Source organism: Ochotona curzoniae, unplaced genomic scaffold, assembly GCF_017591425.1.
Source record: "Ochotona curzoniae isolate NIBS_2020 unplaced genomic scaffold, NIBS_Ocur_1.0 contig_2692, whole genome shotgun sequence".
NCBI lineage: Eukaryota > Metazoa > Chordata > Mammalia > Lagomorpha > Ochotonidae > Ochotona > Ochotona curzoniae.
The window spans coordinates 1,138,731-1,151,658 of record NW_024465556.1 but is presented as its reverse complement, the minus strand read 5'-3'; the positions used below and the strand labels follow the sequence as shown (position 1 = coordinate 1,151,658).

Sequence of the window (12,928 nt, the reverse complement as noted above, 5' to 3'; positions counted from 1 at the left end):
GACTCATGGTTTGTAAAACTTGCTCATATCCATGCTTCAAAACAAGAGCTCAGGAAAAAAAGCCCATAAGAAAAGCACTATAAATTGCTATCATCAGCAAGGGAAAGCAGTGATGACGAGAAAAATACACTTTTCTCCAAGTTAACAAAAGAATCCCTGCTTATAATTTTCTTCTTAGTGAAAAAAACGCAACCTTAATGCATTGATTTAATAAAAGCAAATGATTGAGAACTGCTATTTTGCTATCCTTAAAGTCCTAGTGGTATCAAATTCATTTTTTAAAAACGTATATTTTTATTGATCAGGCAGATATATGACAGAAGGAGAGACAAAGAGGGAAAGGTGTTCAATCCCCAAATGGTTCACTCCCCAAATGGCTGCAAAGGCAGGATCGGAGCAGATCGGAAGCTAGGAGCCTCCTCTGGGTTTCCAAGAAAGGTTCAGGGTCCCAAGGCTTTCGGCCAGGCTCCACTGCTTTCGCAGGCCACAAATGATTTTATAGCCCAGTGGGGCCAGAAACAGAGTGGAAGCAGAGTGAACCTATGTGAGCAAGTTGTACTACACAAAACAGCAAATGATCTTAGACAATGACAGAAACCATCATATCTCCATCAGTACCCAGGAGACAGCTAAAACTGTCAGCAGTAAGATGTGAGGAAAACTTAAACCAGAACTTGTAGCAAATGATGAGGTTCTAAAACAGAAGAAATCTTGGTGGTAATGGCTTACATTAACAATGCAGCTGCCTCTTCAAGCTCCTCAGGTTATAAAACACTAACAGCTAGAAATGGAAAGAAAAACATGTGCATGCTACAAAGACACAGACATGAAAGAAAAGGGATTTCACAGGGACTATGGTGGCTGCCAAACCAAAGGCTGAAAACTGGCATTCTCCTGATTCATCATCGCAGTGTGTCTTAAGGTGCTCGTGGGAAGGACATCAGTGATGTATTCAGGCTATCCAAGCAGCCTCGTCCCTAAAGGTGGCTCATGTGAGAATGGCTGTCTGAACAAGTAGTTGTGGTGACTCAGGTAAGTCGTTCAGTCTCTTTATCTTTAAAACATGGCTGATACAGTTAGCAGTATCCACAGCATAAGCAGTTATAAAGACAGGAGAGGAGCTTCTAATAGTATACAATTAACTCACTCCTCAAGAAATGTTAAGTATTAATCCTAGTCCTATTATAGCTACTACAAAGCCAATGTACCCTTCTCAAAATAAGGGCATTTCTACCCTTCCACAAATATTTGACAAAAATCAGAATGCATTATAAAATACTGGGAAATGAGTTACAAATCAGTGTTTAGATAACTCCTATGTTTCAATTCTGTTATCTCCATTCAGTCATTGATTTATATACCAAATAACTGTTGAGTTCCAGCAACGGTCTCATCAGGGAATTGCACAGCACTAAGACCACATCACAGCCCAGATGGTAGAGAAGACAGACAAAATTCAGGGGGGTCATGTTTGGGTGATATGGAGGACAAAACAGTGGTGAAGGAGGACCATTTGGTGCAGATAGGTAGGGAGAAGGGCGAACAAGGGTCACAGATCATTTTCCAGAGATAATATACGAACTACAACTGCACTTTAAAGTTTTTCTATCAGTAGTTGCTTATGGACACCTTTTTTTTTTTTTTTTTTTTTTTTGGTAAAGATGTATTTACTTTGTATATCTGTCTTTCAATGAAACTAACACAGGAGAGACAGAGAGAAAGACTTTCCTTATGCTGCTTCATTCCTTAAGTGGCTGCAATGGCCAGAGCTGAGATGATTTAAAGTCAGGAGTCATGAACTTCTTCCAGGTCTTCCACACAGGGACAGGATCCTAAGGCTTTGGGCCGTCCTTGACTGCTCTCCCAGGCCACAAGCAGGGAGCTGGATGCAAAGTGGAGCAGCCAAGATATGAACTGGCACCCATATGGGATCCTAATGGTTGCAAGGCAAGGACTTTAGCCACTAGGCTACCACAGCAGACCTGTTATTTATTCATTATTATTTTTTAATTATTTAATTCTTTCAAAGAATTCTAGTAAGAAAGAGAGGGAGGAAGAAACAGAACTTCTATCTACTGGCTCACCCCAAGATGTACACAATGGCCAGGCCACAACCAGGAGCTTTTTCCCACATAGGGGGCAGGGACTCAAGTAATTAGGGTCATTTTCTGCTTTTACCAGGCCATCAGCTGGGAGCTAGATAAGAAGTATGGCACCGGGGACTCAAACCAGTGCACATACGGGATATAGCATTGTAGGAAGAGGCTTTAGCCACTCTGCTAGAATTCCAGCCCCATTTATGGAAGATTCTTTTTACAGTTAGTTTTACTTATGTGAAAAGGTATAGTAACAGAAAGAGAAAGAGGGAGGGACATGGAGAGAGAATAAACTCAAGATTTTGCATCTTCTACTTCACTTCCTGAAATTCCCCACCCCACACCCACAGCTAGAGCTGCGCCAAAGTAGAGATGGAAGCTCAGAACCTCACTGTGTCCCAAGAGGGTGACACAAGGCCAAGTTCCTGAGATGTTGCCTGCTGACTCCCGGGTCCAGCAGCAAGAAGCTTCACTGGAAATAGAGAGAAAGGTAAGAATCAAACCCAGTTATCTAACAACTGATGTAGCCATCAAAGGCAATCCACTGTGCTAAAACATCTGCCCATGTAAAGCTTTATGTTAAGATTTCATAACATTTGCTCCTTCAAAGGGAATACTTCCAATTACTGAAATATGCTTTATAAATAATCTGCTTCAGTTATTTTTAGGTGAAGTCTGTTGGAACACATGAAGTTGTGAAGTCTCAAATGAACTACTACTAGCCAATGATGAAATTCAGTAGGCTAGAGTCCTTGGGCCCCAATGTAGAAGTGGACTTTATTCTACAATTGGACATGACAGTCTTAGAAGGAAAGGGGACAGTCTTAGAAGGAAAAGGACATTTGTTAGGAGGCCAATGAGAGATGCACACTGAGAAAATTTAAGATTATCCTCCTTAATAAACTCACAACAGAATAAGCTATCCCAGAGAAAGGCAATGATTCCTTGGGGAGGTTTTCCTAGTAAAATTCTCCAATACCAATCATCAGAAACCAATACTTCTGCCATGAAATTAATCAATGTTTATTTTAAGATGTAGTTCAGACAGACATCCTAGAAATCACTTGGGAATTTTTCAGCAAAAGCACCTATATAATGAATACACTCCCTATTGTTTGGTTTAGCTTTTTTCTTTTGCAACCACCCCTCCCTTCGACAAAAATGAGCAACAGACTCAGTGTCTTCAAAGAAGAGTCTTGCCCCACCCTAGAAGTACAAATTAAAAAATAGCAGAGACCATCTGTCTCCCTTTTTATTTGGTAGTGACCATCAAAATGCACTTCCTTCATTCAGAAAGTCCCCCAAATGTTTTATAATTTAAACATTTGATTTGAAAATATGTGAACAAACTAGGTCTCACTTGCTAGAAATAAAAAAAATCTTGGGAAAAAGAGAAGATGCAAAGAATAGGCACAGTGGTTACTTCATTCCTTTTGAAACCACACCACTTACTCAATGAAAAAAAAAAAGCTTTTTTATATTAAAAACCTCTTTCAAGCTGAAACCGTCTATAGCCAAGTCATAGCCTAGAGCAAAATTTTACAGCTGAGTAAGAAACCTCTTAAAACTTAGATTTATAATGGAAATGATGTCCGAGAGTTAATTACAGTGGGCTCCAGTAGGGTATAATCTTTTTTCATCAGTTGAGAGTTTAGAAAGAACACTAGCATGACACAACCATATTTATCCCAAACCTCAGACTCCATTATTTCCTTTTGTTGAGCTGTAAGGCAAAGGCCAAGTAGAGTCTTCCTCTTTCCTCTACTGTGTAGCCTCAATTTGCTCAGCATTTAAAAAAAAAAAAGGAAAAATTGTTTCAAAAGAATTCAGCATTAATAGTAAGAGTTTAAATTTCAGCAGCTTAAGGGCAAGAAAGAACTACATCCTTCTCTTAGAGGAGAAAGCACAAACAATGGAAGAAGAAAATTTAAACTTTTAGCACACAGATTTCCTAGGAAAAATAACTACTACTTTATCATTTCTCTAAAAAATCTGTAAAGATGTTAAAAGAACACTGAGAGCCTCATCAATGGCTTTAGAGTTGGGTCTATGATCTGAGAAATAGAATGAAAAAAATTTCCCAACCCTTTGCCCCCTAAGCCAGTGCTTCTCAAACGCTAGAATCACTTGGGAATTTAAAAACAACTCATGAGTTCCACATTGTGAATTCACATTTAGTGATTTTGGGTGCAAAATGGGCATCAGAGATTTAAACATTCTTTAGTGGATTCCAATGGGCAGCCCAAACTCAAAGCAGTCCTTGCCTATACTCTATAAAATATATGTCCTCTTATTTAAGTGAGGACCATGAGACTAGAAGCATGAGTGGGCATTACCTAAAAGCATATTTCTTGACCATTCCTAAACCTGTCAAATTAGATTCTGTATATTAATAAGATCTTTGAGTCAAAGAAAGCTTTACAGAAAACCATTTGATAAATTCCACCCTGTTCTTTTCAAACTTAATCACTAATACTGCTTATCTAATTTTATTTAATGGAATGTAGAGCAGATGATATTTTCAATAGGTTCGTTGGAACTCATGTAAGACTGTTAGGAAAGAGCTTGGAATGGCTATAGTAATCAATATAGTTTTCCATGATCTGGGACCAGGAGAGATGGAGAATCAGGATGCAGAATCATGGAGGAGGTGGGAGACAAAGCCTAGAATGAGTTATGACTTAACAACATTCATGGTGTACCAGTCACTACAAGTTTCTGAACATTATCTTTCTTCAGGTTCACCTTGCTGGTCTTACAGCATTATCTGTTTTGCTAGTCTTTGATGAATGCCAAGAAAAAGAAATGCCAAGAAAAAAGAATACAGAGCCACTGTTTGTTTTCTAAAAAGGTTGAGGTTGTTTTACTTGATGAGTTTAACTTCTCAAGTTTTCCATGGCTAATGTCTATGTACACTAATGCCAGCTTGACACTTCTGCAAAACCTTCCTTGACCACCCCAATATAAAGGAGCCACTTGGTATTTGATTACATCATCCTCGTGCTAATTAGCTTCATTACACTTATATCTAATGGTTTTTCTTTCTAATTTATTTTCCCTTTTTAAAATGTGTAATTCATGAGAATAATGACTTTTTACTTGATCCTGATTCATTCAAGCAATAATTATTGCAGGTATAGGTCTAGACACTGGCAATGCAGTTAACAGTGCCTGCACCATAGACTAACAAAGTGCTCTGAAATAAAGCATCACAGAGCTAATCTCTAGCTATTGAAACATCGCACATGTTATGACAGAGACATAGCCACCTAACAATAACACTACCTGAAAAGCATTGAGTTAGCCTTCAGAACACTACTGTGGGCAGGACACAAGTGAGTTCAGAATTCTACTTCAAAGAGTGTTCAGGAGGAACCATGGTTGGACATCATTCTAAAGTGAGAAAACATGTCTAATATATTTCAAAAAATAAATCATGAAATTCATTAGAAAAATGAGATCACTCCAGTTGGAGGATAAGCCTAAATCACAAATGTTAGCCAAGGAATGAAATGAAATGGCAGAATGCCTTAACGGGGCTTGAAGGGGAATTATCAGGAAGACAGTAACAAGAAGTGATATTGACAAGTTAAGGCAGAGGACCAAGTGAGACAAGGGTATACTCCCCAAAGCATGTTGATTTGATATGCTTTTCTATAGCTGAACTCATATTCATCAGGAGTTTCCTAGTTATTCTTTCTGACTTAACAATCCTACTTTTGAGGATTCAGTTTAAAAAATGATCACATCTCGACAATTATGTTCAAGAATGTGAATAAAAAGTTAACAAAAATCTTGATCCTCGATTCTGCATGAGAATTTAACCTTTAATTACCTGGTTACTCGATGACAAGATAGGACAACTAGGTTGACATCAACATGAAGTACCCTAAAACTGACCCTGGACTGGTAAGTAACATCTACACCAGGAGGATTGCAAAGACTGCTAAGAACCAGAACTTTAGGATTCCCTCAGCCTGGTGCTCTTGTAAATGGGTATGCCCCTTGCAGAGTCGTAAAATTATCCCTACAGAATCACATAAATAGCTACCAGCTTCGTTGGGAAGGAAATGAAGTTTCTACATCAGGACCTCTCGTTGTTACCTGATATGCATATCACCTCTTCACATGAGCTTCTCTGGATGGCTGCAAGAACTTAACGAGAAAGGAGTGACCATCACTGCTCTTACAGGAAGTCTTGTTCCCATCCTATATCCTTGGAGCTGAATGGTATGTCCTTTCAGAATAGCAATTTAACACTATGGAAATAATACCTCAGTCTATAGGTCAATATTTTCTTAGAATTTTATTTGATTTCTAAATTTTCTACAATTGGGCCCAGTGCAATAGCTTATTGGCTAAATCTTTACCATGCATCTACTGGGATCCCAGACGGGCGCCAGCTTGTGTCCCAGCTGCACTTCCAATCTAGCTCCCTGCATGTGGCCTGGGAAAACAGTAGAGGATGCCCAAAGCCTTAGGACCCTATACCCATGTGGGAGATCTGGAACATGTTTCTGGCTCCTGGCTCTGGACTGGCTCAGCCCTGGCAGTTGCAGCAGCTAAGACTACATTTAATTATTTATACAACTTAAGCACAAATACTGATATTAAGTATGAGAAATTCATAGAGTTGCTGGGAAAAACTGGGATGAAAAAATTAAGTTGATTTAGGTTGATTTAAATTTTTAATTGATGCATATTTTTATGACTTGTATTTTTCATGAACTTTTGGAAGACCTATCATATTACATACTTACGTTATTTAATTTCCAAATATTAGGAAGTACATTAAAGAGGTGCTTTTATCTACACAAAGATTCTCATTTTAATTTGTGCAACTCTTTAAACCTTGGAATGTTTATGGAGGAGACTTTTAAAACGCAAGAAGAAGCAGACATTGCAACTGACAGCTCAGAGCTCAGCATGTAATACTAATTGAATAAAATGGAAAGTACATTTTTCTTCTTCTCATCCTCTTCAGCAAACTGGTCCCAATCCTCATTCCTAAGTGGGTCCCTTCTGTTCCTGGCTAATGGTACAGAAGAAATACACTCCAGAATTATGAAGTTTTCTTTGTTTAATATAATTTTGATGGTTTCTTTCATTAAGTTTTAACATCCTTCTGAAAAGCTGGCAAATACTGTAACACATGCTATCCCCATTAAATGTATTAAAAGAACATTCAATCAGGAAATCAGTTAACCATTCTCTAAACAAATTATATATGAGATGTTGCATATAAAATATGATAATTCTGTGAGCAAATCAAATTATACATAATATTTCAAGGTTCTGTTAGATGAAGTTGAATCAAGTGAAATAAGCATAAGCTTTAGAGCCAAACAGATCTCAATTTGATTTATGGCTCCAGATTCGGGGAAGTTATTTAGGGCTTTCTGAAATCACTATTAGATTTTCATTCATTATCAGTGTTTCTGAAGAGAGTATTATTAGTCTTTTAGGCATAATCCTTATGCTGCATGAGCTGTTCTCAGCCTTCTAGGACAGTTCCCACCACTACAGCCTTCTACTAGACACGGAATGTCAGTTGCATTGACACCTCCAGTATTCCCACAACCAAATACTTCCACAAATTTACAAATGTACTGTATGAAGGTAATGACACTTCTAGCTAATAGTAAATATGCTACATGAACTACAGTAACCTCTTCCAGTTGGGAGGTTTACTCGGAAACATAGGAAATGCTCTCTATACAATGAGGTCGCTAAGAAAATGTACGGACATCTATGGTACCCGGGCTCTATCCTAGCCATGCTGATAATGTATGTGTAGTAAACTGCTTGACCTAAGCCTGAAAACATCATTTGCAAAGCTGTAGTAGTAGAAATATCTGAGCGTTCAGAGAAGCCACAGTGCCAACGGCTAAGCACTGTCTCTGGTGCAGAGTAGCACACAGGCAACTCTTGCTGCCGTCATTATGATTAAAGCCAGATGCCTGGAAACAAGGAGAGGAGAGGTGGCAAGGAAATGGAATACCTTGCATAAGAACTTCACAACAACAGGAAAGGGGAAATAAAGAGTAGTGCAGAGATGCAGAGAGCTATCAGCTTTCCCATGCCTAAGATAGCAGACTGCTGCATTAACTGGAAGACAGCAGGGTGGGGCAGACAATGGGGAAACAGATCCGACAGAAGAGAAAGAGTACGCTATGAGAGATGTGATGAGGGGTGAGGAAGGATGTGCACTCGGGGAGGAACAATGGGGTCTCCTTGGGGCTCCCACAAACTTGAAGTTCTGTTTCCATGTTCATCAAGACTGAACAATTTCATTGGGATTTCCACCTCCTCCACACTTCATAGCTGCCCTAAGCTGTAAGTGATAACCAGGTACCAACGGAATTGGTTTAATCTTATTGAACTCAAAGGAAAGAAATCTGGAATAGAAAAAGCTGGCTTAAAAAATAAGAGAAACCAATCTGCTAGGAAGTGAAGCAGGCTCCACCATAAGAATTGTTACTGGGATGAGATGCTAGCTTTAGAGCCTCTGATATTTGATAGTATTTCAAGGGCCACTTCTTAAGTTTCTTTAAGTACCACTGCAACAACAATTTTTTTTTTAAAAAAATCACAGTTTCCCTTTCTTTTCCTCCATCTTCTAGAAGTAGCCCTAAAATTACCTTTCCATTTCAAATTCATTCCAACACTGATTCCTAATCTCTGCTTCCTAGGCCAAGAAGTGATTGAAAGCAATTATTGTCAAGACTTCCCTCAGAGGAACTGCAGAAACACCCTTCATATCATCTCTCTGAAGATTCAGAACCTTAGGGAAAACATGGCCTCTGGCTTCCAGGGGATGCGGTTTTATCTCTTGAGCATTTGTCAGCCTTTTTTTAAAAAAATAAAAATTACGTAAGGAATTTAAAAAAATGTTGACATTGGTTATCACAGCAACACTGTGGGCTATGCTCCAGACACTTAAAACTAAGGGGAAAATTAAGTTTTGACAACAATAGTGCTGTACTGGAGCTACCAAACCAGTCTATCAAACAGTTCATGGAACATACGTCTCATGAAAACACCATACATAAATTTCAAGATGTTTTTATACTAAAATACTCTTTTAGTTCTAATTACCATAACCTTTTCAAGTTCCTTAATGTGAGCAGTGACTGAAAAGTTAAAAACAGCTGTGAAATAGTTTTTATGATGCATCCTCCATAGAATCACAATTTTGGGCAAATCCTCTACAAATCCAAGGGTTTATGAGCTCAGGAGACAAGATGATGTGCACTACATTTACCTGAACTTCAGAATGTAATTCTCAAAAGTCCTGAGTGGAACATACATAATTTCAAATCAGTTCCTCTCAAACTAACCTAAGAATAAGATGTCACTTTATAGTATATCACTTAAGGTCTCAGAATTGCAGCTCTATAAACCCATATGCTGAAGGATTGAATTTATTTTTTGCTGTCTTAACATTTTTCTAAAACTTTGAATTCAACTGAAGATTAGGATTTTTTTAAGTACAGGTATCATCTAAGACTACCAAAACAACATGAAATTAGTGTAAAAGTTTTTACATCTTTATTCCAAATGTCTAACCTATCATTGGCTAGTAAACAATTTGCAAATGAGTACTGGCTAGTGATTCATATATTTTTCCACTCGGTACACTCTCCCCATCTCCCAGAATCTTGGTGAAGTTCGTATCACCAGAAAGGGGATAAGAGAATAATTTCAATACCACTCCCATAGAAAAGCAGATTAATGGGAAAACAACATAGTGAAAAGCAACATCTAAGCTACTTTATAAATAATCTTGCAGTATTTCAAAACAGAAATAAGGTCCTCACTAACTTGGTGTTTTAAAAAAAACTCATCTTCACGGCCCAGTGCGATGGCCTAGCAGCTAAAGTCCTTGCCTTGAGTGCACCGGGATCCCCTTTGGGATCTGGTTCTAATCCCTGAGACCTGGCTTTCCATCCAGCTCCCTGCTTATGGCCTGGGAAAGCAGTCGAGGACAGCCCAAAGCCTTGGGACCCTGCACCTGCATGGGAGACTCAGAGAAAGCTCCTGGCTCCTGACTTTGGATTGGCTCGACTCCAGCCGTCGCAGCCGCTTGGGGAGTGAATCAGCGACGGAAGATCTTCCTCTCTCTCTCCTCTCTGTATATCTGAATTTTCAATAAAAATAAATAAATCTTAACAAAGAAATGATACAATAGGCTGACTTCTCAAAAAAGGGACCTTACTATGATTGTTCACTTAGCTGTTGTGATATGCACAGCATAAAGCATTTAAACAGCTATAGCTCCTACTCAAGAGAACTTTAAACTTGATTTCAGTTAATCTTAGGAACAACACTGCCTTTGCTATTTATGCCTAGTTTGAGTTTTTGTATCTATTTGCCCCAGTATTTTGGCAATCCAAGAATGGAGAAATGACTACTCTTTCCTATCTCAACTCTTTCATGTAGACTCTTTAGAAATAGATTACAGAACCTTGACCATAATTTCGGTTAAATTAACTATTTGAGTAGCAGCTTAACTCACTATACTACAATGCCCATCATTTTAGGATTAATCAAAAACAAGACTAATTCAAAAATTATGTTTGTATCAATATCATTCGGCGACAGACAACTATCTTATTAAAATGATACAATACGATCTAAGTTAACAACTATTCAGAAAATTATTATTTGTGTTTATTTGTTACTAAGTGTTGATATTCAGGATTTGTTAGCAGATAGGTAACAAGGCAGCAAAGCAGATACCATCACCTTCAGGCAATGATGGAAACTAAATATTTGCTTCCATTCACACCAAAAGTTACAAGATGGAAGAAGGTGAGGGAGACAATGCTGAAGTTAGAGATGAGGGTGGAAATGGGTATAACGGAGATGACAGTAATGCCAACGATGGAGAGAAACATGGAGAACATGACAATGATGGTGATGATGCTTTACATAATGAGAATAGGGATGAAGATGATGGTGGGATGAAGATGATGGTGGGATGAGGATGCTGATGAAAACTGGGTTGCTGCCTTTTTTTTTTTTTTAACGTGGCTGTGCCTGGCAGTGAGCAGCTACTAACCTGCAGAGAAATGGGGAGTGATATGTCTCCAGAGAGTTAGCTGAAAGAAATTTCCTGCTAGGAAGCAGAGCAAAATAGTGAAACTCCATGAGATGGGAAGAAAGAACTCGCCAAGCACTCCTTGTGATTGACTGGGCAGGGCAGGTCAGTGCCTCACCACCATTTCAGCCAAGTCACTGTGTCGGGGGTCACAGGAGAGGCAGATGCTTGGGCCTACGGAAAAACAGGAGCTGAATGCAGACAGCACAGGCCTAGAATCTCACGACCCACACTCACTGTGGGTTTGGAGGAGTGCTGGAGCAAGACAAAGAGCCTAACAGGTAACTGTAGGTGGAGGAACCTACTCCTTTCTCCCATTCTACAGGGTGCCATAACCAGTGGTGAAGTCCCCAGTCTGAATGCCAGCTACTGCTCCTGCACTGTGGTATAGGCATGACTTTGCACTGCTCATTCAATTAGTGGGTTCTGTGGAATGGCTAAATCCATGCTCCCCTCTGACTTTGTCAGAACTGGGCACCTGATGGTGGAGGCATGTAGACACACCCCAATTCCTACCATTTTTTCAACAGGCCCTGAGAGGAGGGGCTGTGTGAGCTAAGGCAGAGTACCCAAAAAAGGTGGAGTAAGAAACGCTGCTCCCAACTTCAGCAAACAGTCTCTTGCAGCTGAAGGGAGCTTCAGCGCCCTGTAACTGTGGAGTCTTCAACACAATGTGGGAATTTAGTCCCTGAATGATTATGTGCTATATGGGTTGGTCGCTAGGCACACAGAGAACTTCAGAGATCTATTGTGTTTGCGTGTGCTGGCAATGACGGGGTTCTAGCTACTGTGGGCTACCTTCAGCAAGGACGGCCTCGAAAGAAAGGAGGTCAGGCAGGACTCTCCCAGAGTTGACATCACTGCTTCTCCAGTGCTGAAAAGACAGGAGGACCCACCATTCCCCACCTGGATTCTCATCCAACTCTTGAGATCAGAACTCAGCAGGCTACCTACACCGCATTCATACATCCAGATATCCACTGAAGGAGTAGTCATGATACCAAGCCAAAAGACATCATTCAAAGATAAAAGTTATCAGAAGAGTAAGACTAGGGCTGGTAGACGATCAAAAACAAGCAGAGACACATAGAAACATGGGCAATTGAGGCAATATGACTCCCCCACAGGAATGCACCACCACCACAATGTTATGAATGAAAAAGATGAAGAAATTGATGAAATGCTTAAATATGAATTCAAAAACAATGATCATGAGGTTATCCCAAAACAGGGAGATGCAGTAGTTAAAAAAATACTTTCAAGACATGAAGGAAAAGCTCTCCCATAAGATGGCAACTTTGAAGAGAAATCAAATTGAAATGAATTCAGTATGCCAAATTAAAAATATAGTGGAAAGTTTTAACAACTGAGTTGGAAAGGAAGAAAGAATCTGAGCTAGAAGATACTGGGAAAAAATTCAGACAAAAGTGAGATGAAGAATTGAACAAAACCAAAAACATGTCCAAGAGTTACATGACATCATCAAATGACCAAGCCTATGTCTCAGGAGTTCCTGAAGTTATGGAAAGTGAGACTGGATTCGAAGGCCACATACAGGTGCTTGCATGGTAGCTCCACATGATAATCCTTCACCTTGCAATATCAGCATCCCACTGCACTTCCAATGCAGTTCCCTGCTTATAGCCTGGAATATCTGGAAGCTCTTGGCTTTGGATCAGCTCAGCTCCAATCACTGAGGAATAAACCAGTGGATGGAATATTTTGCCCT

General features: G+C 39.4%; 1 protein-coding gene and 1 long non-coding RNA gene across 5 annotated transcripts in view; one reads left to right on the top strand and one right to left on the bottom strand.

Annotated features, from left to right (window-relative positions):
* Positions 1 to 8,985, top strand: part of LOC121153317 — a 387,354-nt gene extending 378,369 nt beyond the window's left edge. For 3 of the 4 annotated variants that reach the window (XR_005883384.1, XR_005883381.1, XR_005883382.1), the window contains one exon: positions 2,447 to 2,896. This is a non-coding gene — a long non-coding RNA (uncharacterized LOC121153317). Of the gene's footprint in view, positions 1 to 2,446; positions 2,897 to 8,788 lie in introns of those variants that run through there. The other variant, XR_005883383.1, reaches the window with a different exon arrangement.
* Positions 1 to 12,928, bottom strand: part of RNLS (renalase, FAD dependent amine oxidase) — a 234,321-nt gene that overhangs the window by 132,077 nt on the left and 89,316 nt on the right. The window lies entirely within an intron of this gene.